We start from the raw sequence: 26,939 nt of genomic DNA, 5'->3' as shown, positions 1-26,939 counted from the left end.
AGTCAGTGGTTCTTAACTCATCATTATCATACGTTCCTGCTATGTAATCCATAGCCTGAGTTTAATTTAACTGCTACCCACTGTCTTCATTTATGGTATACAACAAAGCTTTTAAGGAAAGGAACTGAATATCAAACAGGATCTTCAAAGTCACTACCAGGTGTGACTGCTACACAACCAACAACCTATGCCCAGTAAGCAAACAGCCTCTTTATTTGGGGGCCCTGTATAAATATTTGCCATGTAATCCCATTCTCATGTCTGAGGAAGTGGACTTGTCCTGGAAAGTTCACATTAAAATATAGCAGTTAGTCTTTAAGGAGCCACAAGGTTGAATCTTTTTTATTACTTTTTGTATGTGTCTGTTCGCTTCTGTTTTGTTGTGTTTCTTGTTGCCTGATAAACCTATCTCAAGTTAGTCATGATAATGTAGTCCTACTTTCTTGTGAAAGCTCATATGCTACGAAATAAGCAGTGGAATTTAGGACAAAAGCCCCATCTGCTACTGTAGTGCTATGTTAGTGATAATACCAAAACAAATTTCAAACCAGGCTTCAGGGGAGGCTAGAAAAATGAGGAATGAAACCACATTTCAGAAGTGAAGCATAATTAGAAGCCAGAGCGACAGCCAGCCTAAGACAGCGCCATCCCCCAACCAAGGAGGCATTGTGTCTCTAATTTTTACACTGGTTCAAGCTTCTGTCTACAGAACTAATGAAAATGCTGATTCTTTCAGAACTCCATTCTTATCTCCCCCCCCCCCATTTCGTCTGAAATTTTTTGCCTCAATCATCCGGGAAAACTCAAGATAAACAGTAATATTTGCTATAAAAATAATAACAATTTTAACAGACCCCTAGCGCTGCAGTACCAAGTCGCTAACACTTTCACAGGTTCTTCAAAAATTTCTTGTACAAGGCATTTGTGGGGGGGGGGGAGGAAGGTGAATTCTGAATTGTTCTGGCAGGTCCCCCCACCCTTTATCTCTACTTTCATGCAGCAAGACATTTATTGCAGAACAATAGCCTTTACTCTGCTGGGAGACAGAAGATTAGTGTGCAGGGCTTGCCTTTCTTTCTTTTTTGTGCCTGGTGGCTGCAAACAGCTAACAGTGATTCTTGTATTTCCAAGAGAGGAATCCATTTTTCCCAGAGCTGTCCTTCCTCTCTAGGAGAGTCACATGCAGGGGAGAGTGGCACGGGTCGGGAGTGGTGTGGTGGAAACAAGCAGTGTAAAAGGAGACAACTGCCACCTTCAAGTGATAGGCTACAGCGGGTGAATGTCCAAGGGAGAACGGCTCCAGAGGACTTGCTTAAGTGCTAGTGCAGGCCACGGAGATGGTCTTAGCTCTGAAGACAGAAGAAATAAAGCCCTGACAATAGCTCAAACTTCATCTTCAGAAGCCATACTACTTGAATTCAGAGAAGTGTCACTGAACCTTTTCCCACAAAACAGAATACGTAAATAAACACACACACACACAGAAAGAGAGAGAGAGAGAGAGAGAGAGAGAGAGAGAAGCATTTGCAAAACTCTTAGGTATCCCCTTCCCTCCCACCCACCCACAAGTTTTCTCCCTTCCCTGAGCAGGCCTAGCATTCCTGGCAGTTGATGTGAGACCACCGCCACCCACCCAGACAAGCCCTGCCTGCTGCTTTCCCTGCACTCCTCTGTTCCCTTCAACGTCCTAGCAACCGTTCCCATAGCAACAAAGCTGAATAAATGAGCCTGAAAGAAACATGCCAGCCAGCTGTGGCAGACAGTAGCAGCAGCAGCAACAGGATCCTCCTGATGGCAAAGCTAAGTTTCCCAGGGAGAAAAAGGGTCTCTGCTCCTAATGAAAAATGGCTGGAGACATAGGCACACCATCGAGGATTTACCACACTACACCTCAAACTACATCTCAACACGCCTCCAAACGGCAAAAGGAAGCACTGTCACCCAATTTCTGCTCCTCCTGCAGCACAGCACAAATCCAGTTCAAGTGACACAGAGGAGAAAGCTGAAAATAAAAATCTCATTCGGCAAGACACCCACAATACAGTATGTCCTTCTACCTTCCCACTCATGGGCAGGGCAGCAGCAACCATGCTTTATGAATGAAAAAGAACAGAGGTAGTTTCAATCTGGCACAAAGTACTTCCACATTATCTAGATGCAAAATATTGGCCAGCCAAATCTTAGTGGTTGCTCCATCATCATATAACAAACCAGAAGGTCTCCCAACACATCTACTACTCGCAAATAAAGCTGCCGCCTAGTACTAACAGGCTTTGTCATAAGTCCTCCAAAAGCAACCCATTCCCTTCTTTGGCCCACCTCTTTCAAGCATAGCCATATCAGAACATTACAGCCTCTGGTCTGTTGACATCCCTTCCGGCAAGCATCTAATTTTGCCCCCTCCATTAACACTTGCCCACAGGAACAAGCTAAGTCTGAAGAGAAAGTACTCCAATACAAATGCAGATTTTAGACATTGAGCAGAATCCTGGAAATCTGGGTTTTTGTTCACATGTACAATATACAGAACCCATTATGTTCTGGGTTGCTTGCACCAGCCAAGAGGCAGCTGATATGGTCACCTCTAGGCACTTGTTTCTTAGCCTAAGGAGGATCTCAGAAAATATAATGCCTAAATAGGCCTCACGTCTTTCATGCCTGCCTGAAAACAGTATAAAATAGTTTATTTGTACCTTGGCAAATTTCTCATACACTTCTGTGTGCTGGAATAAGGTCACTGTGGGAACATTACAATGGCTTACCCTTGTACCCATTATCAGCAACATGAGTCAGAATCGTAAAAGGATGATTTCAGACTAATAATCTAGTAACACCCTTTTCTAACTAGTATACAGAGCTAGCTGCTCTTAGTAGTCTTTAAGATTTATGTTACACTGATAATCCATTTTACCACATCCAGAGGAAGTTACAGTTATATTTTAGAAACTCTGTACTACAAGCAAGCTTTGAGGTTAGCTATCTTGGAAAGATCACATTATGTTTACTTGAGTTGAACCTTCCTTCCTTGTAAGGAATAATCTAGTGCACTGCAACATACCTTACAAATGAGCTTTTCTCTACCAAGCTTCCTCAGATTAACAAGTCATGAAACATCCTGCCCATTGTCTCCTGACTGAAAAGTTTCAAACAAAAGAAACATGCCCTTTGCCACTGGTCTATGAAACACACGTTTTGAGGAGATTTAGCTCTCTCGTTTGTATCACTAGATTTTTTTTAATGGAGGAGCTACCAAACATCACAGACTCCTTCAATCCATCCGCCAGACCATTCGGAGACAGCAACATGACACCTTGTCATGTTTTACACACAAGTGAGAAAATGTTTCGAGGAAAGAGGAGGCGCGTCACCTGCTTTTCATTATGACAAGGAATTCCAAACATCCTGAGGGCAACTCCTGCAGTGTCTGGGAAGTGCTGATGGAATGGACAGAAGCCAGTTATTGGCGGCCCCCCAGTTACAATATGAGAAAGCTCCCCTGGGCAAAGGAGGAGAGAGAAAGAGATGGGGTGGGGGAGGAGAGAACCCGTCACAGGAGTTAATTTGGTCTTAGTGGAGAGCAGCCTGGAATTTGAGAAGCAGAGGTCAGAAAGGGGAAGGTGGCTTCAAATGAGAGTCACAAACATTTGCTATTCAGCTTAAATTAATTTTTTAACCAGTTCACTCTTTTTCAGGTCTATCGGTAAAGAAAACCACTCTTAACCACCATTTACTGTGAGGAAAATTAGACAGAAAGTTTCCTTCTTTCACAGGATCCACAAGACTCCAGTTTCAGAGCATTCTGTGGTCACTGCTGACTTATGCTGCCTCAGATTACAACTAAGTGTACTGTGTTCACTGAACACACGGCTTGTGCTCAATAGATGGTACAATCCTTCTCCCAGCCATTTGCACAGGAATACTGTTTGACGAGGCCATGGTCAAATAACAGTCACTGGGGCTTGAAAACAAAACTGAAAACAAAATGACCCTTCATGGCCAACACAATTTGGGCGCCAGCCTAAACCACAACAAGCGCACAGCAGTAGCCTGGCTGATCAGCCTACTTCACAACGACCTTGGAGGGAAAGAGATTCAAGAGCATAGCTTGCTCGCCAGTCCCATATGCTACAGCCCTAGCATCAAAGAAGAGCAAAAAAAAATTCCTTTACAGGCTTTCAATAAGCAAGAATAACTAGTCTCTTTCTTCCTCAACTGGGTAAGATTAGGAGACTGCAGAAGATTCAGACTTTATTTTTAAAATTATCTCATTGTCTGCATAACAACTGTGGCAGAGTGAAAGTTAAGAACTCACTGCAGCTGATGACCCACCTCTGTGAAGAGATGTGCAAGTGAATAAGTGCAAAATCTATGGAGTATCTGAAAAATCATGCTCACACCCAGAATGGCAGCCTTATAGATGACTAAAAATGTTATTCTCTCAGGAGGGCTTTGCTTTTTCTCAGAACAGCCATATACACACGTTTTTAACATACTGTTATTTTTACATGCAATTCCAAGATTTCAGTGTTTATTTATTTACAGTAGTTAGCTTTTATCCTGCCTTCCTCCCCTGGCAGGGATTCCAGATGTCATATAAAAGCATTTTAAATCCACATATAATAAAAAAATATGCCAACTGAAATCTGAAAATATGCAAATATTTAAAAAAATATTTTTTAAAAAACTATGAACCAGATTTTAAAAGATCTTCCCCACTTCAGTCACCTGCTGACTTCCAAAAGCCCCTCTAAAAAGGTAGGTTTCTAACTGCCTGTGGAAGGCAGGAGAGAGGAGACAGCTGCTCCACCCAAGGAAAGGAGTTCCACATTCTGGCAGCAGTCACAGAAAAAGCCCTCTCTTCAAGGCTCACCAGACAGGTTTGTGGAAATGGTGGGAGCAGGACAGGCACTGAGGACCTTAACACTCTTGGAGGCTTGTATAGGGAACAGCAGTCTTTCAGAAAGCCTGAACCTAAGCCATAAACAGCTTTAAAGCTCATGACTAGCACTCTGACTTATAACAATGATGTGTAGCAAGTCAGTTTTGACTTATGGCAACCCTTTCCCGAGTTTCCTAGACACAAAGTATTTTACCACTCCCTTCTTCTGAGAATGCCTTCCACGTGCTAGCTGGCTCTTCTCCCAAAAGGCACAATGCGGAATTGAACTCCCAAACTCTGGGCTTCAGGTATCTCACTCACTGAGCTACCCAGCCAGCAATCTGCATAGGGCCCAGAAACAAAATGGCAGCTAGTGAAGCTACTCTAACCGAGGGTTGCACAATCCCTTGTGAGCAGCCTCAGAACAATCTGGCTGCAGTGTTTTGTGCCAACTGAAGTTTCCAAACTATCTTCAGAAGCAATTCCATGTAGAGCACATTGCAGTAATTCAAAAGGGAGGCAACCAAGGTGTGTATCACCATAGCCCAGTCAGGCCTTTCAAGAAATCTGAGCATCTGGTAGACTAGTTTTAATTGTGCAAACACACTTCTGCCCACTCCTAAGACCTGTGTGTCCAGCCTCAGAGAGGAATCTAGACATACACTGAAGCTATACACCTGAGTCTTTAGGAAGAGTGCAGTCCCATCCAGCACAAGCTGCATCCCTATTCACTTTTCTGCCTTTTGACTGGCCAAGGAACACTTCTCTCTTGCCTGGGTAAAACTTTAACTTGTTTGCCCTCATCCAGCCTGTTACCAACTTCGGGCACTGGTTTACAACAGAGACAGGTTCCTTGGATTCAGATGGAAAAGAGACAGAGTTGAGCATAATCTGCATAGTGGTGACAAGGAGAAGGAAAACTCCGATTTCAAACCTCCACTGCCTTGTGGCTATATCCATTCATGGAAAAGGCTTCAGGAGTTAACCTCGAGGCAAAATCCGGAGCTGGAGTCCCGAAGGCGGCATGTGGCGTTCTGCCAACTCCTGCGACATTGCTGGAACCAGTTGTATTGGCTCTTGCCTTTCCATTGGATCATTTCAGCAATGTGGAGAGGGGGGATCTGCTGCTTGGGTAACAGCCTATCCTCCATATTACCTTACCCGGGCTTCATGCTCTGGAGAGGACACTCCTCGATTCAGAGCATGTTACCATAGTCTCTTGAGACTGAAGGATGCCTGTGTGGTGACAATGAATTCCAAAACTCTGGATTCTGTTTAAGAGAGGTCAGCATGGGTTCACCTGAGCAAAAGTATGGAGAGGAGAATTTGTCATTAACAGTTGGCTGCAGGATGTTCATAAAGGCTACTTTAAAAATGAAGGCATTGGATATGAACCTGGGATTAATCTGTCTGGAAGAAGGGAAGAGTCTGGGGTGCAGGTAATAATTTACGAAGGTACCAGAAGACTAATGTGATACAGAATCTGTGGTCCAATTAAAAATCACCAATAAACATGAATTATGCTGAAGTTGATCAATGGGCCTTTCTGGTGCAGGATTCTGTTCTTACTACAGTCACACGGATGCTTGTAGGAAGCCCACAAGGATCTAAGTGCCATCAAAGCTTCTTGCTTCCTTTTTCCAGCAGGTACTATTCACCAACACATTGCCTATAATCCTGAATTAATATATAGCACCATGATTAGTAATCACTGATAACCTTTGTTATCCACTGATGTAACTGTAGTCTTTATTATGTGGCATGAAATTAAATGTGCAACAAGATTTGATTATATTGAATATGAATACCCCCATCTCTAATCTCCTTCCATACTGTACGCCATTTTGTTCACAACTTTAAAGTCACAACATTATCAAGGATAACAAAATATCATATATGACAGACAAAAGAAACATGAAAGGAAAATTAAAGAAGCAAAATGATACCATTTGATCCATAAACTAAGAAATATGGCAAGATATTAATGTGAATTTTATTATACTTTTTTCACAAAAAGTTCAGAAATTTTTGCATGTTGGGTGAGTGATTTGATCATATGGAGTACTCCAACTGGGGAAAATGTTCTGAACAAAATATATGAAATTAGTCATTAAGTTTTTTTGATCCTGTTAATTAAAATATCTGAAACATCAAGGGAAACGGGAACTTAACTGTTGACAGAGAATACTGCCATTTGTACGCAAGGCCTAGTTCCGCTCATATAATTTGAAAGATTGAAACACTTTTGAACAATTATTTGCTCCAAGAAAAAAAAGAATCTACTTAATCTCTCCGTCTGTGTTATTGACAAGACTGCAAGCATCTCAGCCTAAAAATCTGACAGGAAAATATAAGGTTTTGGCAAGCCAGGGTGGATAAATATCAATGATTTAAATCACAATTTAAATTTTGAAAATCTATTAATTTATTTGAATCCCTTAAAAATCCATTTCAAATTTTTTTTAAATTGTAATTTAAATCAAATCCATCCTGATAAATCAAATCCAACTGAATTTTTGAAGTTACCACCTTGTTAGTGAGACAAAACCTGTGCAAGGGAGTTCATAAGCATTGGCATTCTGTTAAGCTAAGCAAAAATGTTTGATTCCCCCTTCCTGCAGGCATTAGTCTTCCCAGACATGCAGTATTACATCAGAGAAAATTGGCATGAGACCAGCGACAAGTTTCCATCTCTCACCCAGCTCGGAAAGGAAGGCAGGAGCTAATTTACTCAGATTCATATTTGAAGTGTTAAGAGACACATATATACTGCCCAGTACAGAGGAAACTACTGTATGCACCCTTCCTCCAAAGTACAGTACCTTAAAACATGACACAGAAAAGTCTCTGTGCTGCTTACAAAAACGTTGGGCACCTCAGCAGTGAAGCATGATATAGATGGGAGATCTCCTGTCTGGGTGCTTACAGTACCTCATCCTATCCTTTTCCCAGTTCCAAAGCTGGGGATCTCTATAACTACAGTACTAGAGAAATAGGACACTTCCCATGGCAGGCAGAACCACAGACTTTTGTAATCATTTGTTACAAAGTACAAAATCCAGTCTAAATACTAATTTCTTTGAGACAACTAAGCCAATTCAAAGAGGAAACATCTATAAAATAGGCAACTCTATGATTAAAGTTCCAACGGGTGGCCAGTCAAGATGGGAAGACTCACTTTTGGGCATATACAGACTTTTTAAAATCAGTCCAGTATATAAGTTATTTATTGGCTATACAATAAAATCCCAATTCTTGGTTTCATTCCAGCATGTATTCAGAGGATTATAGCATGTGGCATCCAATTATACACCACTACAACCCACCTCAATCACATTAAAAATCCGTATTTCATGACTGTGTAACCTGTACACTAGCAGCTTTGACACACTGGAATAGCTCCCAATTGGGCACACATGAACTCTCTCTTTGTTCACTTCATGAGGGAAAAATGCCTCACCTACATGGTCTCCTCCCTCTCAGGCAGGTGGGAAAACATCCTCTTAAACATTCAGCATGTTGAGAAAAGGAAGCTTCCCCTTTTCAAATTAAATTTCTATGCCTTGTCTATTCAGCAGCATGCAACTCAAAGTACCTGCATTAGGTAGATATTTAGTGATTTTCAGCTGAATCAGTCAACAAATACCGTATTTTTCGCTCCATAAGACGCACCTTTCCATAAGACGCACCAATTTTTTAGGAGAAGAAAACAGGAAAATATAATCTGTTTTCTTCCCTCCATAAGACGCACAGACTTTCCACCCCCGTTTTGTGAGAAAAAAGTGTGTCATGGTGCGAAAAATACGGTACATCAGAGGTCATCAACCCTCTGTCCATGACCTGGTGCCGGTCCATGGCCTGAGCCAGACCAGGTCATGGAGACAAACCTCCGTCCCCGCTGCATGCACTCCCCTCCCCACAGCTGCTTTGCGCGCACACGCATGCCAGCACTGGCTTGAGCGCTCCCCCACCCCTTCACGCATGTGCCCGAGTGAAGGGGTGGGCGGGCGTTTGCAGGCCTGGAGGCGCTCCTGCGCTTGCGCAAAGGGGTGGGGGAGCACTGGCGTGCTCCCCCACAGCTTCACGCATGCACCCAAGAGTGCGTGTGCATGTGCCCAAAAGCACACCTGTGTGAGAGCGGGGTTGTGTGCCCCGCTTTCCTCAGAGGCTCAGCCGATCCATGGTCCCCAAAAGGTTGGGGACCGCTGATCTACATCATGCATTATCCATCCTTCAGCACTGTCTGCCTAGCAGGCTTGTGAACTGTTGCTTTAGTATTACAAGAGTTAAACACACCATACCAAGTGTCAGTGTCACAAAGAGGATGAAGCCAATCCTGGAAGGTAATTTGAACTCTCCTCAAAACAAGCTGAGATGTGTGAAAAATGAGCTCAATATATCAGTAGCTTCAAAACTGTTGGGTATACAGTAGAAGGATTTTAAAGTGCATTTCAAAATTGTTGCAGATCTTCCTACTTTTCACATACTCAATCCCACTCACCTGGGCTACAGCAGCAGCCTGAAAGAACCAGTGTCCTTACAGAGTTTTGAAAGGTTTCTACACTTATCTGTGAAAACGCAGTAATTCCTCCAAAAGCATTTAATACCTCCATCTAGGACAATGCTCCATATTTTGTAATTTTTGAACAGTTAGGTAAATGCGTCTTCCATCATGGACACACGGACTACGGAGCTGTTAGGCAAATTGATGGTTTAAGATTAATCTCCAGTAAGTAACTACTTTCTTATATGTTCCTGTGTAAGTATAGCCTGTGCCTGTGTGGACTACTGGACAGAGTGCTGAACTCAGTAGACCTGGATTCAAATCCCTATTTGACCATGGAAACTCACTGGAAGATGGCTATGGTAAATCACTCCATGAACATCTCATACACCTTTAAAATCCTAGTAGGGTTTTCGAACATCAGAAGAACTCTGACGGCATGTAAGACACAAGGGAAGGAATCGAATGAAGAGGTTCTTTTCTCTTATTACACATTTAAAATAACCAATCACATACCATGTGACAGCCTAAAACAACCACGACTGTAATTATGAGTATTATTCTTTTCTATTTTTTAAGATATTGTAGTTTGGCACCCCTTCTGTCCTTGATCGGACAATTAAGAGTGGCCCAGAGCAGAACCTTTAATTAAATGGCTAAACTATGTGACACTCTCTGCCTTTAGCCTTGAACACTAAAAAAGGGTGATCCTGTCGCTCTGGCATGACCACTGTGCCCAACTGTATCTAGAGCTCTCCTCCTCCCACTGACTTCAGGGTGTACTGGGAAAGCTGTGCACATCTTTTCAGAACTACAGGTTGGAGCAGCAGCAAGTGAAGCGAAAACCGGTGGAGGAAGGGAAAAGGCACCCCATGGACGCAACAGGCCTGTCTGCAATTGGCTGAAAGATTGTTTTAAAAGGTTCACTCCTTAAATGAAACTCATTCCAGCTATAAATATTCCTGGCAACAGCTGTTATTTTTTTCTCCTTTCTCTTGTCAGCACCATTCTCAGCATCCAGATTACATCTACAGTATCTGTAAATTTGTATTCGCGAAGGCTTTCACGGCCGGGATCTAATGGTTGTTGTGGGTTTTTCGGGCTTCTTGGCCGTGTTCTGAAGGTGGTTCTTCCTGACGTTTCGCCAGTCTCTGTGGCCGGCATCTTCAGAGGAAAACTGTCCTCTGAAGATGCCGGCCACAGAGATTGGCGAAACGTCAGGAAGAACCACCTTCAGAACACGGCCAAGAAGCCCAAAAAACCCACAACAACTATCTGTAAATTCCTCAATGCTTAACTTAGAAGAAACACATGGTTAAAAAAAAAACACACACAAATTACCCTATTGTGTAATACTAAGTTACAAAAAAGATAACTAAGCAACCAACCTACTCCCGAAAGCCCACACCAAACATATGAGACTGTCCATACGGACAGCCTGCTCCTTTCTCCTGTGGCTGGCTGAAATGGATCCAGGTCAGAATCTGATCTTCAGAGCAGTTCCATTGCTCCTCAAGGTTTGGCACAGATGCAAGAGTTCCAAGTCCCAAACTATGGCTGCTCAGAGCTCAGAAGCACCCCCAAGCCACCACTCTCCAGCCACACACACAAGCATTTCTTCCCCTTTCATTGATAGGCTTGGCCTCAACTATTATCAGCAAACACTGGTCCAGACAAATGAGAGCTATAGTTAACTCCAAAACTGAAACGGAACTAGGGAGGTGGGCAGTGAGGGTACATGAGCATGAGAGGATGCCCATCTCCAAACTATGGGCAGGAGACTAGACATTTACTTGTCATGTCTCCACCAAGCTTTAAATACAGTTTATTATTATGGTACACTCGTTTCTTTCTTTACAACATTCTTGCTCTCAGTAGCTTTCATGCTGTAGTCTAGAACCAGACACGTCAATGCTTATGCTGTTGTAATCTTCCTATAATTCTGGAAACTCTGAGACTGAGTTAAAAATCACTCTGTCAAGGATGATAAGATGATCTCCATTCTAAAATAACTCCTAGTCTAAAATCCTGTCTAAACCAAGGATATAAAACAGGCGACTCGCTGGGCATATTTATGTGACTGGCATATTACAGTTGAGTTCTCTGCAATGTCACTATTCAATTTAAAAGGGAAGGTCCTTCTAGAATAATACATTTGTGAACACATCACCATGAATATAAATTTAAATGCTTCATCTAAAGTTTGCAGCAAGCCAAGAACAGCAGCAGAAAAATGCAAACTTCCTGTCACAACCTTAATTTCAGTAAAGAAGCAATCCCTATAAGGACTGGCATTAGAAGCATTCAAATTACTATGCTACCTACTCTCTCACTGTGTATCATCCGCAAGAGACTGACAGATGAAAGGATAAAGGCTAATCTATCAGGAAACTCTCCTTAGCTTAAAAAAAACAGATGGAGAAAAAAGAGACACAATCTTAAAGGAAGCATTTATCTGCAGGGGAGGAAAGCACGTGAAATAAGATTTGGTTCTGCTTACTGCCCAATCCTGTAACTCCAAAACTCTGTATCTTACACACAAAAGAGGTTGCAAGGTATTTTACCTAGTCTTGTTGTTTAGTTGTGTCCGACTCTTCATGACCCCATGGACCAGAGCATGCCAGGCCCTCCTGTCTTCCACTCCCTCCCGGAGTTGGGTCAGATTCATGTTGGCAGCTTCGATGATACTGTCCAACCATCTCATCCTCTGTCTTTGCCTAGTCTACCCCTGCCTTATTACAATTGCCCTGCAGACAGGCAATTCTGACACACATTTTTACTGGATACGACTGATGTGGAAAGCAAAACTGAAGTCTCTTTCAATCACTGCTCAGGCGTTCCAAACTCAAAAAGGAAGTGGGATCCGGACTCTAGTGAAGGCAAGCAATTCATATGTACATCAATGTATCCCAGATTTTAATCCTTTTTTTGGCTGCATGTGCCAATACATCTTTAATTTTTACTCGGAGTAAGAGTGTTCATCATAGCAATCTCAAATCATGGAAACATTTCTAATACCTAGCAGCTATACTGAGCTAAGACTGAACTGCAAGCCAGTGCAGATACCTCAGGCAACATAGGTTACCACTACAAGTACACTCTCCTGCCCCAATACATCACAGCTTGGCTACTGTTGGACCGGACCAACATGAAAGATGGCGCTGGCGCTGGGCGACTAGCGTTTTCTCTCGCCGCTCCAGCTCGCCGCTTGGGACTTCTTCTCTCTTCTTCTCTCTTCTTTTCCACTTTCTTTTTCTTTCTTTTTTTTCTTCTTCTCCTTTCTTGTCCCCCCTCTTTTTCCCCTGTTTGCCTGGAGCCGGTGTCTCCCGACGGTGCTAAAACTTACCGGGAGAGTTGCGGAGAGTCGCGGAGCGTGGGACTGAGGCTGGCTGGACCCTGGAGGTGAGGCGGCTGCGGCTCGAGACGCGCTGTGGAGGTGTGGAGTCGCGGGGGTCCGCAGCCAGCTTGTTGCTGGGGGGTCCGGGAGCCAGGAGGTCCTGCTGTTCTCCCCGACGGGGCCGGTCTTGGGGAGTGACTGGAGCGAACGGAGTCAAGTGGAGTCCGAGCCCTGAATACAGCGGTCCGTGGCTGGAGGTTCTTTGCGCAGCCCTGCTTGGCCCTGGAGGATTTGGTGTAGTTTCCTTGTGGGGGACTGATTGACTGGTGACCGGAGGCCGGCGGGATCCCCGACGAGTGGATGGAGCGGGGGGATCGGAGCCGACCAGAGCCAGGAGAGCGTAACGTTGTCCTGGGAGCCTGGGGGAACTGCGGGATCGCCAGGACGCCGGAGCTCCTGCGAGCCGGCGCCATGTTGGCGGCCCTTTCCTCTGTTTTCGGCTACCCCGCTTGTTGCTGTTTCTTATCTAACAAAGGTGTTCCCCAAATTGACTTTCCAAAGTTGGGAACGGCAGGGACTAAGCCTTTACCATCTTGGCTTTTGACGCTTTTGCCCAGGCTCGGAACTAATATCAACGTGGGCTCAGAACTAACAACCAAGATCTGTGAGCCTCTCCCCATGAGTAAGAACTATAAATTAGCCCCACCATTGAGTCCAACGACAAGGCTACAGGGTAGAAGAGTGCAATCTTCGAGCACATGTGGGGGATAACTGTGTTATTTTGTCATTAGTATTTTTTTCCCCATTTTATTGTATTATTTTTGATTATTTTATTTCATTTTACTTTAATTATTACTAAGTTTGATTTGTTGTTATATGTGTGTGTGTGTTTTTTTTAATGGTGTATTTAGTTAGTCTTTGTATTGTAAAAATTTTGATTTGTTAAATTGTATTAAGTTATTAGTTTTTCTCTTTCCTTTTCTTCTATTTTTCCTTTCGTCATGGAATGGAGGGCCTGCCTTCCCAGCGAGGGGCCACAAAACATCTCTGTGATTACGGGTAGAGGGCGATATGGCTTTGGCTCCGTCCCTACTCGTGTTAGAAGAACTATGAACAGATGTTTAAAGGCTGTTCCTTGTTCTGAGACGGAGACCAACCCCCAGTACCGAGGTAGCCAGACCAGCCAGCCCTCTACTCTACGCCTGGTGTTGTTGAATGCCAGGTCTGTATCTAATAAAAGCCAGCTAATTTACGATCTTATTCTGGAGGAAGATGCAGACCTGGCTTGCATAACCGAAACATGGATTGGCGGAGAGGGGGGTCCCCCCCTAGCTCTCATTTGCCCGCCCGGTTATGCTGTCCAACACCAGGGCAGACTAGAGGGACGGGGGGGGAGTAGCTATCGTTTACAAGTCTACCCTAGAGGTAGTTAGGCGCTCCTCGGTGGTAAAGCCGGGTCTTGAGGCCCTCCACGTGTGGATTGGGGCTAGGGACGGAATTGGGATCTTGCTGGGTTACCGTGCTCCCCGCGACCCAGCCATTTCCCTTCCGGAGCTGGTGGACTTTGTCTCCGCGGCATTGCTGGGTTCCCCGAGACTATTGGTCCTGGGGGACTTCAACATGCATGCGGGGGCAGAGGCTTCCGGACCAGCTCTTGAGTTCCTGGAGACCATGGCCTTCTTGAACATGTCCCAGCATGTCAATGGCCCTACACACGTGGGCGGCCACACACTAGACCTGGTTTTTTCCACCAACGGGAGTGAGAGTGGTCCGATGGTGACTGACCTCGAGTCGGTTCCCTTGTCGTGGTCGGATCACCACCTAATAAAATGTGTCACCAAGATGGCTCTCCCCCCTCGCAGGGAGCAGGGACCTATTGTCATGGTCCGCCCTCGAAGGCTACTGGATCCGATTGGATTCCAGGATGCCATGAGAGGAGTTATGGCTGACCTGGCTGGCGCTCCTGTCGAGGCACTGGTTGACGGCTGGTTCACCGCCGCGGCTAGTGCCGTAGACACGATCGCGCCTAAACACCCTCTCCGCCGCAGAGATCGCCCGGCGCCCTGGTTTAACCAGGATCTCCGGGCGTCGAAGCGGGTCAGGAGACGGCTAGAGCGCAAATGGAGAAAGGACCCGACGGGTTTCAATCGTATAGCTGTTAAGGTCGCTACTAACCTTTACCAGGCTAAGGTAAAGGCTGCCAGTCGAACTTACCTCGCTAACCGGATAAGCGAGGCGTCTAACCAGCAGGCGGAATTATTCCGTGTAGTACGTGACCTATCCGGAATTGGCCCGGGTGATAGGCCTCCCCCTAGTTTTACACCGGACCAATTTGCAGCATTTTTTAAATCTAAAGTGGAGGCCATCCGCCGGGACCTCGCTCCTTTTTTGAATACAGTGAGTCGAGTTGAGATGTCCAGCGCTCCGTCTTGTCCGGTGATTTTTGATACCTTTCAGCCTGTTTCGTCCGATACTGTCGCCAGGACGCTTGACCGCTGTCGTGCCACCACCTCCTCCTTGGATCCTTGCCCGGCCTGGCTAATCAAAGCAGCCAGGCCTTCAACAACGGAATGGGCTACTGTAATAATTAATCGGTCTTTCCTTGAGGGCAGATTTCCCTCTGCCCTCAAGGAAACACTCATTAGGCCCATTAGAAAGAAACCTAGTTTGGCGGCGGACGAAATTGGCAATTATAGGCCCGTCGCCAATGTTTCTTTCTTAAGCAAGGTAGTCGAGAGGGTGGTGGCCGATCAGCTTCAGGCGTTCCTGGATGAAACAGATGCCCTGGATCCATTCCAGTCGGGCTTCAGGCCGCGCCACGGAACAGAAACGCCATTGGTCGCCCTGTGTGATGACCTATTGAGGGAGGCCGACAGGGGCAAAATGTCTCTGCTGGTCCTCCTCGATATCTCAGCGGCCTTTGATACCATTGACCACGGTATCCTCCTGGGGAGGCTCACCGAGTTGGGAATAGGTGGCCAGGCTTTCGCCTGGCTCCGTTCCTTCTTGGAGGACCGCCCCCAGAGAGTACAGCTTGGGGAGAATGTCTCGGCCCCGTGGAGCCTCAATTGTGGGGTCCCACAGGGGTCGATCATCTCCCCAATGCTGTTTAACATCTATATGAGGTCGCTGGGGCGGGTCATCAGGGGGTGTGGAGCGATGTGCCATCAATATGCGGATGACACGCAGCTCTACATCTCCTTTTTTCCAACTGCAGGAGATGCCGTTCTGTCCCTTCAGCGTTGCCTGGGGACCGTATTGGAATGGATGCAGGAGAACGGGCTGAGGCTGAACCCGGACAAGACGGAGGTACTAAGGGTGGGCGCTCCCACAGTTGGGGACTTGGGAAACTCCCTCACTTTTGGGGGTGTGACTCTGCCCGCCAGAGATGGGGTCCGCAGCTTGGGGATCCATCTGGACCCGGCGCTCACTATGGAATCTCAGGTGGCGTCTGTGGTCCGTACTGCTTTTTTCCATCTTAGGCGGATAGCCCAGCTGCGACCCTACCTTGATGTGGGGGCGTTTACTACCTTGGTGCATGCGCTCGTAATCTCAAGATTAGACCACTGTAATGCGCTCTACGTGGGGCTACCTTTGAGGTTGCTGCGGAAACTACAGGTGGTGCAGAATGCTGCGGCCAGATTACTTAGTGGAGTGAGAAGATTCCAACATATCTCGCCCACTCTGGCCGCACTGCATTGGCTGCCCATCCGATTCCGCATCGACTTCAAAGTGTTGATGCTTACCTATAAAGCCCTAAACGGTTTAGGACCTCGATACTTGGTGGAACGCCTTCTCCCACCAAGATCTACCCGTGTCACTCGTGCGAGCCAGGAGGTGAGGCTGAGGAGCCTAACGCCGAGAGAGGCCCGGAAGGAGAAGACCAGAAATCGGGCCTTCTCGGCGGTGGCTCCTCGTCTCTGGAACAACTTACCTCCTGAGATTTGCGCGGCTCCCTTGCTGGACATTTTTAAGAAACAACTAAAAACATTGATGTATAGGCAGGCTTTCCCAACAGAAAACTCCTGACGATTTTTCCTTTCTTATATCTTTCTTTGATTTCTATCTTAGTCTAGGTGCAATGTTTTAAAATTATATTGTTTCTTTTATTGTAAGCCGCCTAGAGTGGGCTAATATGTCCAGATAGGCGGGATAGAAATAAAATAAATAAATAAATAAATAAATAAATAAATAAATAAATAAATATGCTATTCTAGGCCAAGAGGTGACAGTTCTCTTACACAGTATCCTAAATGCTGCTTTCTGATCCCAAAACTGGAACTGGGCAAAAGACTGCAGTATTTGCAGGGATGGAGGTGAAAATGAGCTGAATAAGTAAAGTCAATTGTTGCCAAAAACAGAATATGGCTTCAGCTGCACATGCAATATTAGATTGAGACAAGTTAGCTAAAGCAGACCCATAGAATTATGTTTCCCATTAGTCCCTTAATGGCAACTCTTCCCCTGAGTGCTATCATTGTTCAAAACGATGCGCACAAAGCAGGAGCTACTCCCACCAGGTAGTATCATGTAGTGTTAGTACGGTGCCAGTACCTGGGAGAACCAGATTCAAATCTCCATTTGGGCATGGGGCTTCCTTGGGTGATCTTGAGCAAATCACCATCTCTCAAAAAGCCCTCCCACAGAGGCCTTCTGGAAGCCACCAAAGGACTGTCAGAAGGTGGGAATTATATTCCCCCTTGAAAAAAAATGGGAATTAGAAATTAAATGCACAGGCTGATGAACCCCTTGCCTAAGGCAAGGGCATAACTATGAGCCAGGTACCAGTTAGCCAGATATTCAAAAAGAGGAACATCCCTTAAAAGTTAGGGCACATGAGGAGCCCATGAAAAGAATCAAAGCAACATTCTAAAGAAGAAACAGCCTTATTCCACTATCTGTGCTGGAAGAGCAAGCACCTTGCCTCCCTGGAATCATCACTTAAGAGTAGTCAATGTAGCAGGCTACCTCAGCAGTTTTACTTTAGATGATCAGTGCAAGAACTGTAATTTGGACTTGCTTTTTAATTCTACTACTTATTTCTTGTTTGTCATGCTTTAAATTTATATTGTAAGTTCACGGGTAAGAGCTGTCATAAATTCGTAAACCACTCTGGCAACATTTTTGGCTAAAGATAATAAATGCTTCAATTAAGCAAATACAGTGCTGCCTCCACTTACAACCATAATCCGTTCTAGAAGATGGACGTAACTCGAAATGGCTGTAAATAAAAGCACCATTTCCCATAGGAATGCATTGAAATGCAATTAATCCATTCCGGTTGAAGAAAAAAATCACCAAAAAAATCACTGCAAGACTCATTGGAAACATTATTAATCCCTTCCAGCCGAAGGGGGGGGGAATCAATCAAGCATGCAAGACCCATTGGAAATGCACAGAAAACAAACGGAGCAGATCGGAAATGCACAGAGAACAAAGGGGGCGGGTTGAAAATGCAAACAGAACAAAGGAAAAAGCAAGGGAAGCATGCAGGACCCATTGGAAATGGGGGGAACCCCAAGAAGTAACCAAACCCCCCAAAATCCATCAGAAATTGGGGGAACAAAAACAAACCGCCAAGACCCATCAGAAATGAGGGAATAAACCTCAAAAAAGCAACCAAAGGCCCCAAGACCCATCGGAAATGGGGAAAAACATTCCAGAAAGCAACAAAAATCCCCATTGGAAATGAGAGGGAAACAAAAAACAAACAAACCCCCAAGACCCATTACAGCACAGAAACATAACCCCCCCCAGCTCAAAACCATGCTGCAAAAACACCCAGAACAGTTTTTAAAAAGCAGAAAAGAGCACCTTACCTTACAAGGCAGCCCAAAGCCTCCCTGCAAGCACACACACACCGCTCTCAGAAGCAGAAGGAGGCAGTCCCAAGCCCCACACTCTCTAACTGCTGGGGAGAAAGTGCTACAAAGAGGCAGCCCCATCACCACCTACAGTTAAAAATTTGAACTGCCCAACTTTTTTCTCTGCCTTTTTCTGTTCGTAAGTGGAAGCTCCGGTCGCAAGTACAAGCAAAATTTTGCAGCCAGAGCTCGTCGTAACTCGAAATGGTCGTAAGTAGGGACGTTTGTAAGTGGAGGCACCACTGTAAAAGTGTTCTCAAACAGCACAAAGAGCAAGCTGAAAGGAATTTCTGCTGGAATAGGAGAGCCAAGCCAGCTGAGTCTTCCCCACCATACAGTATTGACATCCACAAGCTCTGCATGGAGGTGCCCAATAGACAGACTCCAGCGCAAATTCTGTCTGCATTCTGAAAAACACAGTTTTGGGATTCTACAACATTCTTCAAGGAAAAGTGGTTTTTGTTTTTTAAAAAGTAGCATTGATCCTTATTGAAAGCTAACCTGAGCTCTTAAACAGGATGGAACACACACCACATACACACATACTTCTAAACAGATGTTGTTTAAATAGCTACCAGAGACATCAACAGTTGTTATGGGGTAGATGGGTGAAAAGCTATTCAAACTCTAACTTCCATACACTTCATGGTTTCCTACTGATCTGCAATGAAATCTGCTCAACAAGAATTCCTGAATCTCAAAAAGTGATCTTACCTATGCAGAAGAAATGATGTTGGTATCACCAGTGCAGAGAAACTAACTGGACTAGTGTAAAATGATGTCAGCAGAAGACTTGGTGGAACAGAGATTGCAACTGTTCTACACTTACCATGCTGAATGAAACACACATTCCCATGTTATTACTATTACACTGGTGCCTCGCTTAACGACAATAATCCATTCCAGGAAAATCGCTGTTAAGCGAAAACATCGTAAAGCGAAATAAAAAACTCCATTGAAATAAAATATTTTTTAAAATAAAAATATTTTTAAAAAATAAAATATTAAAAAAAATTGCTCCCATTTTATAGATGACTATGTTTGTTAGATTGCCATAAGCACACACTTGCCAAGCTGTCCTTCTGGGAAATCTGAAGCCACATTTTTTGACAGGAAATGGAACCCCACACACACACACTTCTCTATATACCAGACTAACCAGCAAGGGTGATTTTCTGTTTATTCTCCCTTTATTTATTTTCTATTTTATCTTTGTATTGTATTTGTCATAGTATGATTTATGTAATTCTGTATTATTTTATTGTTTACATTATATTGGAAGCTGCCTAGAGTGGTCTTATAGGCCAGATGGGCGGGGTATCAATCAATCAATCAATCAATCAAATAAATAAATAAATACTGCCAAAATACTGATTACCACAAATCAGCTTTTCACAAGAGAAATGCTCACAAACTTCGGGCATGGGAAAGGAGTATTCTGTAAGTATTCGACACACATGAGCTATTTCCTCAGAATTTTGCTACAGAAGACTATTGGAAAAGTAAGCATCTATAGGCATGCCCCAATTCAGCAGCATTTTGACAAAGGCCAGCAAGTCTTCTCCCTATCCATACGACTAGAGATGGGCATGAACCTCAGTTCAGAGGTTTGTGCTGATTTGTATACATGGCACCAAAGGTGATGAGAACTCCCTTCTCCTGCCTCCTAGGGTGGATTTCCTACACAACAGCTGGTGTGTTCTCCTCTCCTCCTCTTTGGCTGTTCATCCAGTCCCTGGCAGGAGCACAGGCTTCCCTGCCCTGCCTCCTTGGCTGATAAGCCGCTGAGGCAGGACAGGCAAACTCAGACTCAGTGGCTAGGGGCGCCTTCCTTCAACTGTGAAAATTATACCAGCTACAACCCTACCTGGATAAGCAGTGTCTCATGACAGTTACACACGTACTGGAAACATCTCGCAGAGATTACTTCAATGTGCTCTACGTGGTGCTGCCTGTGAAGACAGTCCGATGACTGCAACTGGTCCAGAATTGAGCTGGGTGGCTGGTGAGTGGTGGGGCCGCCAGGGAACACATCAGGCCGATTCTGTTTAAATTACATTGGCTACCAGTTACTGCCTGGACCCAATTCAACGTGCTTGTTTTGACATATAAAGCCCTAAACAGCTTGGGCCCTGGATACCTGAAGGACAGCCTCCTTCCATATGAACCTACCCAGCAGTTAAGATCTAGCCAGGGGGCCCTTTTGAAAGAGCCGTCCCTCAAGGAGATAAGAGGGAGGGCTTGTAGGCAAAGGGCCTTTTCAGCAGCTGCCCCCAGACTGGAAAGCCCTCCCAATTAAGATTCATCTGGCACCAATGCTGATGACATTTCAGTGCCAGGTCAAAACCTTCCTGTTCCAGGCGGCTTTTAATTGAAATATTAACTGTGGTTCCTGATGGCAATTTTTAGAGTATGTATTTTAATTGTCTTATTTTTATTGTATTTTAATTGTTGTTGTAAGCCGCCCAGAGACCTTTGGATAGTGTGGGCGGCATATAAATTAAATAAAATAAAATAAATATTTGTAGCTCTGGGATCAGCTTTTTGTCCTTTTCAGGAGATTGGGTGATTATGGCAATCACAGTGTTTTTTTTGTTATGGGTATATTGTTGTGATAAGAGGTGGGAGAGGATCTGTCACTGTGACTGATGGGTGGTGTTAGTTAGTCTTTTGTGTGCAGTGATCTGAAGATGCCAGCCAGAGACTGGCAAAGTCTTAGGAAGAAAAATCTTCAGAACATGGCCAAACAGCCCGAAAAACCTACAGCAACCATCAATCATTTGTTGTTTGGAAAGTACACCCAATTGCAGTTTTTTATACAGTGGTGCCCCACTTGACAACAATAATCCGTTCCGTTAAAATCACTGTTAAGTGATATTGTCGTCAAGCGAAAGAAAAAACCCATTGAAATGCATTGAAAACCGGTTCAATGCATTCCAATGGACAAAATGCCTCATCATCCAGCGAAGATCCTTCATTGGGGAAGCCATTTTCGGTTGCTGTCTTCCAGAAATAGGTCCGGAAAACAAAGGGTGGCCATTTTGAAACCCGACAATCAGCTGTTTTTGATCGTTGTGAAGCGGATTTTCCCCATTCAATCATCATTTTGTGATTGCAATAGTGATCGCAAAAACCTCATTGTGAACCGATTTTTCTGTGAAGTGGGGTAATCATCAAGCGGGGTACCACTGTATTTCCCTGAAAAACATTATGAAGGAAAGCACAAAGCAACACATGCAGGCAGTTCCTTAAACCAACACATCAGAGAATATAAAACCAGTCAACATATCTTTCTGCAGTTTCCGATTTAATTCAATTAAATCACAAGAGACAGTTTCTTAGGCAGAAGTCAAAGACTTCAATAATCATCAGACTGCTGTGTCACAGTGATCCAGAATACAGGTCAGTTAAATGTCTGCAAAGCCCATTAAGTGAGCTCACAGAAAAATCAAGACTGCAGTTTTCTTTCACTCATTTCAGCAAGGGCTGATCAGGATGCCAGCTGGGTAAAGATTTGGGACAGAAGAGTTCAAATCTCAATTCAGTTGTGAAGTTCTCAGGGTGACCTTGAAGAAATTGCAGTTTCTCAACCTATCTTATCTCACAGGATAGCTCTGAGGCTAAATCAAAAAACATGAACCATGTACACCACCTTGGGCTCCTTGGAAGAAAGGTAGGAGAGCAATATCATTTATCTACTGTATTTAAAATGGTGTGCAAATCTGGCCTCATGTTTCTTCCCTCTTCCAAGTTTGAATGCTTGACTGATTTATTGGGTTAAAATGCCTTCAAGACCTTTCGTGCACTCCTTGAACGAGTAGGAACAGTCAAACACTCTGCATTGGCAAGTTCTCATTTTCTTGAAAATTTACAAGGAATGACAGGTAATTCAGATATTTCATTCTCCAACAATGCTAGCAATGGGTATGCTGTAGCATAGGTATGGAACAGATTACTTCTCAACCACATAAAATGGCTTCTGCTGTTGATAACAATGAAGGAGGAAAATGAGGCCTGAATTCACATAAATGCAGATATGCTATGTGGCATTCTCTGAGTGAGTGCAAAATACATCTTCCTAAATGTAAGGAAGAAGTATTCAAGTTGAATTTAAACCATTTATCTTGTCCCTCATGTTTTGACTGTAATAGACTTTCATTACTTCAAGGACTCTGAAAAGTTAGCAGTCACAGAAAAGTCATAAAAATCAAATATTTTGCTGGCATTTGTGACAGATCCCCCTCCCTTTGTCCCTGCAATCCTTCACACTGCCCAAAACCTAACTCCAGAGGGATCCATAGTGCTTCACAGCTGGTTGTGTGAGTGTATGGAGTGTGCCCTTCGTTCCAGGTGTAGTGGATGCAGCAGAACAGCACAGGCGATATTGCTCTATAACATCACTGGACCTGATCCAAAGAAGACATGAATCTGTTCAAACTCCAATATATTTTCAAGTAAATCTCATATCAGCTGATAATACAACCAAAGACCACACATTTATACCTGCTTATTAACTTTTTACAGTTTATGTGCATATGAGAACATGTCAAACGCTGAAGAATAAGACTATAGAAAGATTCTCTGGACAGACGAAGGCAGACACACCATCACTATAAATGACAGGCACAAAAGGTTATGTAAAGAGGACAATGAATGTTTTACAAATTCAACCTAAACATGGTTCTTTTCTTAAATCACTGCTTGAAAATGAGAACCTGGAGGCAGTAGCGCAAGCAAAGCTGAACAACACTCAAACAGTGAGGCACACTCTCACTACTTTCAACAGGGTTTAACAAGTTGGTTGCCATTGGTGACCAGGAATCTCTTCCCTGTCAAAAGCATTTATGCACCAGACAAGAGAATCCTCCCAGACTTCATGCAACACCAAATACAGCAATGGTGAGCTAGTCTCCCACTTTATGCCATGCAGGAGATGTACAACCACTCCTTTAAGTTCTGTTATTCCACGTTGAGTTGAGCAATTTTAATCAGCGACCCTCCACTAGCTACTTCCATATATTTCTAAAGCACGGCATGCAGTTATTGACTCCCCAACCAGTCTCTACCCTGAATTCCAGAGGATTATCTTCTAACACTTGAATGGAATTTAGGAGACTGTTAGAAGCAGTGAGATTGTCTTCCACTTTCTGAAGCTCAGGATGAAGTAAGAAATTTTACCAGGAACCCTGGAATACAGGGGAAATCTGGTGTCATTAAATCATCTTGCACCAGGCTTCTAGTACTTCAGAATCACTGAAGAGAGAATCTCACCTCATCTGAGTATCTTCAACACAATGCAAGAAATACATCTCATCTGTTTCCTCCCAGAGATCCTTGCACACAGGAAAGGATGAAAAGGAGAGGAGACACTTGAGGCAGCCACCAACAGTGACTGACTACTGAGGCCAACTGATCATGGTGGACACTTGATTATATATTTTGGTTGGCTGCACCACTGTCTTCTGTGCAATGTTCTGCCGATTATGCTGTGCTTTGTATGGCCATTAACATTTGTTCATCTTAACCTGGTATGCTCTTTATATTTTTCACATGAATACATACAATTTACCTTCCCAGACCAATGCACATTTATGAAATACTTTGCTCCAATATGAACAGGTACACTTACATAATGGGTCAGTTGACTTTGCTAGATTAACACAACTGAATTTTAGAAGGCAGGTTTCAGGCCTCATCAACATGTGCAGATCAAACTATCCTTCACAGCATCCCACTGAACAAAAACAGGTGAACCTTAATGTACCACAATACACAAAGGAAGTAAAAGCAGCTAAATAAAACAAAATCATGTTTTATGATCTCCTGATTTAGTACAAATATGCAATAAGTTATCTCCCACATGACTCCAAAGGCAGATCATGGAGAAGCAGATAATCTGACAAAAAGCAGAGGTTATTTTTAGAAAAGACATGTTAGAAGTGAAAGACCCTCTCAGAATAACTGGGAGCTGGCATACAGATTGCCATTAAGTATCTGCTGAATTTGACACTAGGAAATTTTAATGCTCTATTTTTAGGGTTTCTACCAATTGTAAACATGCTATTTCTTAATATCAAGTTCTGAAAAGCATCTCAGCCCCCTCCTGACAAGACAAGTCACTTCCTACCTACTCTGAGGATAAAATGTTTCTGTCAAAACACTGCCTCTTGTGAGTCACTCTGAATTACATCAATGTAGAGAGACTGCCCTGCAAATGCCAGAACATACCATCCATAATCTCTAGTCTGATGTATTAACATTGTAATAAAATTCCTTGGCTCTGAACCACAAGATTAAGAAAGACAAGCCCATCTTTGTCTACTCAACTAGACAAAATTATCTAAAAACATATCCTAAAAGAACTTTCACACACTAAAATATCACCAGGGCCCACATAACTGGGACCTATTTCAATCCCAATGATGCAGTGCCCCACACAACATAATATCCAGGTACAACATTCAAATAGCCTGCACAAGGGGGGAAAAGGATCTTTAAGAAAGCATCTCCCCTCCTCAGGTGAGCCATCTTGGGCATGTACTGCATTAGTTTACAGCTGGTTAAGTCCCAACGTTATCCTCAGATAGCTACAAATCTACACTAGGGTAAGACTCTAAGCAAGACAACGCCTTAGAAAGTGAGAAAACATACTAAGGTTAGCTGCACCTCTGAGACAAGTTGAACTCCAGTAGCAGATTGGTACAAGGAGTAAAAGTAACTCCTTCCAGAATTGACCATCTCTGGTTCAGACGTACACATAAGGCCTTTTTCTTGATTAGGGTCAAGACTTCTGTGAAGACGGGAGATCAGAAAAGAAATAAAGGTGGGAGGTGAGATGGAGGGAAAGGGAATAACAATCCCACCTTGTGGAAGGACACATCGCTCAGGTGTCACCTTCCATCCCAAAACTACGGTAGGCCGTCAAGATCGTTATATATACATATATATATATTTAAAAAGACATCCCCACCCACACATAGCTCTGCAGCGTAAAGAACACCCCCCCCGCACCTCATGAGCAAGCATTTGCTTGAGGGAGGGACAGAGGAGTAGGAAGACCCTCCCCCATTAAAATGTCATCCTTCTCCTACAGATACATGACGGTGGGAAGAACCTATTGTGCCCAAACCTCTGGCTACTTTTCGTGAAACAAGCCTCTCACCCTTTTCTTGCCAGGCTCCCTTCTCCGTCCACAAAAAGCCCCCGAGCCCCGCCTCTCAGAAGGCACGCCCTCCCTTGCAAAGGCAGCCCAGCCGAGCCACTCACCGGGTGTGTGTGTGCGTGGGGGGGGGGGTCCGTCCGTTCGCCGGTCGGTTGGTTTCTCCTCCTCCCCTCCCTCTGCACAGGCCGGGGCTGCAGGGCGAAGCCCGAGGTCCCCAACAGAGGGGATGGTGTCCCAGCCGCAGCAGCTCCGTGCCTCAGGCAGGGAGGGGAGGGAGCGCGAAACCGGCGGCGGCGGCTCTGGCAGGCAACAAGCCCTGACCGGACGCACCACCTGCCCCTCAAGGCTTGGCGCGGCGATAACAATAGGGCGGCCGGTACGGCGTCCCCCCCTTTTTATACCGCGTACCACGTGACGCGCCTCCGCCTCGTTGCCCTCACAATGGCGCATGCTGGCGCGTGGCATGGTGGGAGATGCAGTCGCCTCTCCGGGGGTGGGGCCACGCTCTAGTCTCTTGTAGGCGGGGGGAGAGGGAAGAGGAGAGGCGTCTCCGGAGGGGGAAAAGAGCACCCTGGGAAATGGAGTCAAGGCTAGAGGAAGAGAAAAAAAAGAAGCAGGCGGGCGCGAGCTCTCCGGGGCTTGTGGCTTCGTTTTCCTTGCGTTGCCAAGATCCTCCCCAGGGATGCAAATTCCAGCTCGGCCGTGGAAGCTCTTCGGGCGACCACAAGCCATTCCTCGAACAACTAGCCACGCAATCTGAAAGCCCTATTTTTTAGACTTGCCCTCACTCTGAACGCACTTGAAAGGATACAGTATAACAAAAACAGGCATTCATGACCTCCTTTATGAAGCCCGTTGAGTCCGGCCATCTCATGTTCAGTCTTCCTCTGCCCCTGATGCCTTCGACTGCTAGCATTCTTGTCGTTTCCGATGAGTCTTCCCATGACATATCTGCCTCTATCCAATCTTTTAATATGAGTTCAGGCTTGATTTTATCTAGAGCCCATTTGTTTGTGTTTCTACTGCAGCATTTATAAATTTCTTCTCTGACACATTTCAAATGAATTTATATTTTTTCCTGTCAGCTTTCTTCACTCTACAGCTTTCATATCTCCATGCATAGCAATTGGGAATATCATAGTATGGATTATTTTAATCCCTTTCTCCCCTCCAGCCACATATCCTTATTCTTG

The 26,939-nt window shown here is 44.5% G+C and overlaps 1 protein-coding gene across 1 annotated transcript in view; it reads right to left on the bottom strand.

The window, feature by feature from the left end:
* Positions 1-25,981, bottom strand: part of CSRNP2 (cysteine and serine rich nuclear protein 2) — a 41,844-nt gene extending 15,863 nt beyond the window's left edge. The window contains exon 1 of the mRNA XM_072991073.2: positions 25,851-25,981. The gene's annotated coding sequence lies outside the window, so the exon portion shown is untranslated. The remainder of the gene's footprint in view (positions 1-25,850) is intronic.
* Between the last annotated feature and the right edge of the window lie 958 nt (positions 25,982-26,939).

This window comes from Pogona vitticeps, chromosome 2 (genome assembly GCF_051106095.1).
Source record: "Pogona vitticeps strain Pit_001003342236 chromosome 2, PviZW2.1, whole genome shotgun sequence".
NCBI lineage: Eukaryota > Metazoa > Chordata > Lepidosauria > Squamata > Agamidae > Pogona > Pogona vitticeps.
The sequence above is the reverse complement of the archived record's forward strand: the minus strand, read 5'-3'. Positions and strand labels throughout refer to the sequence as shown.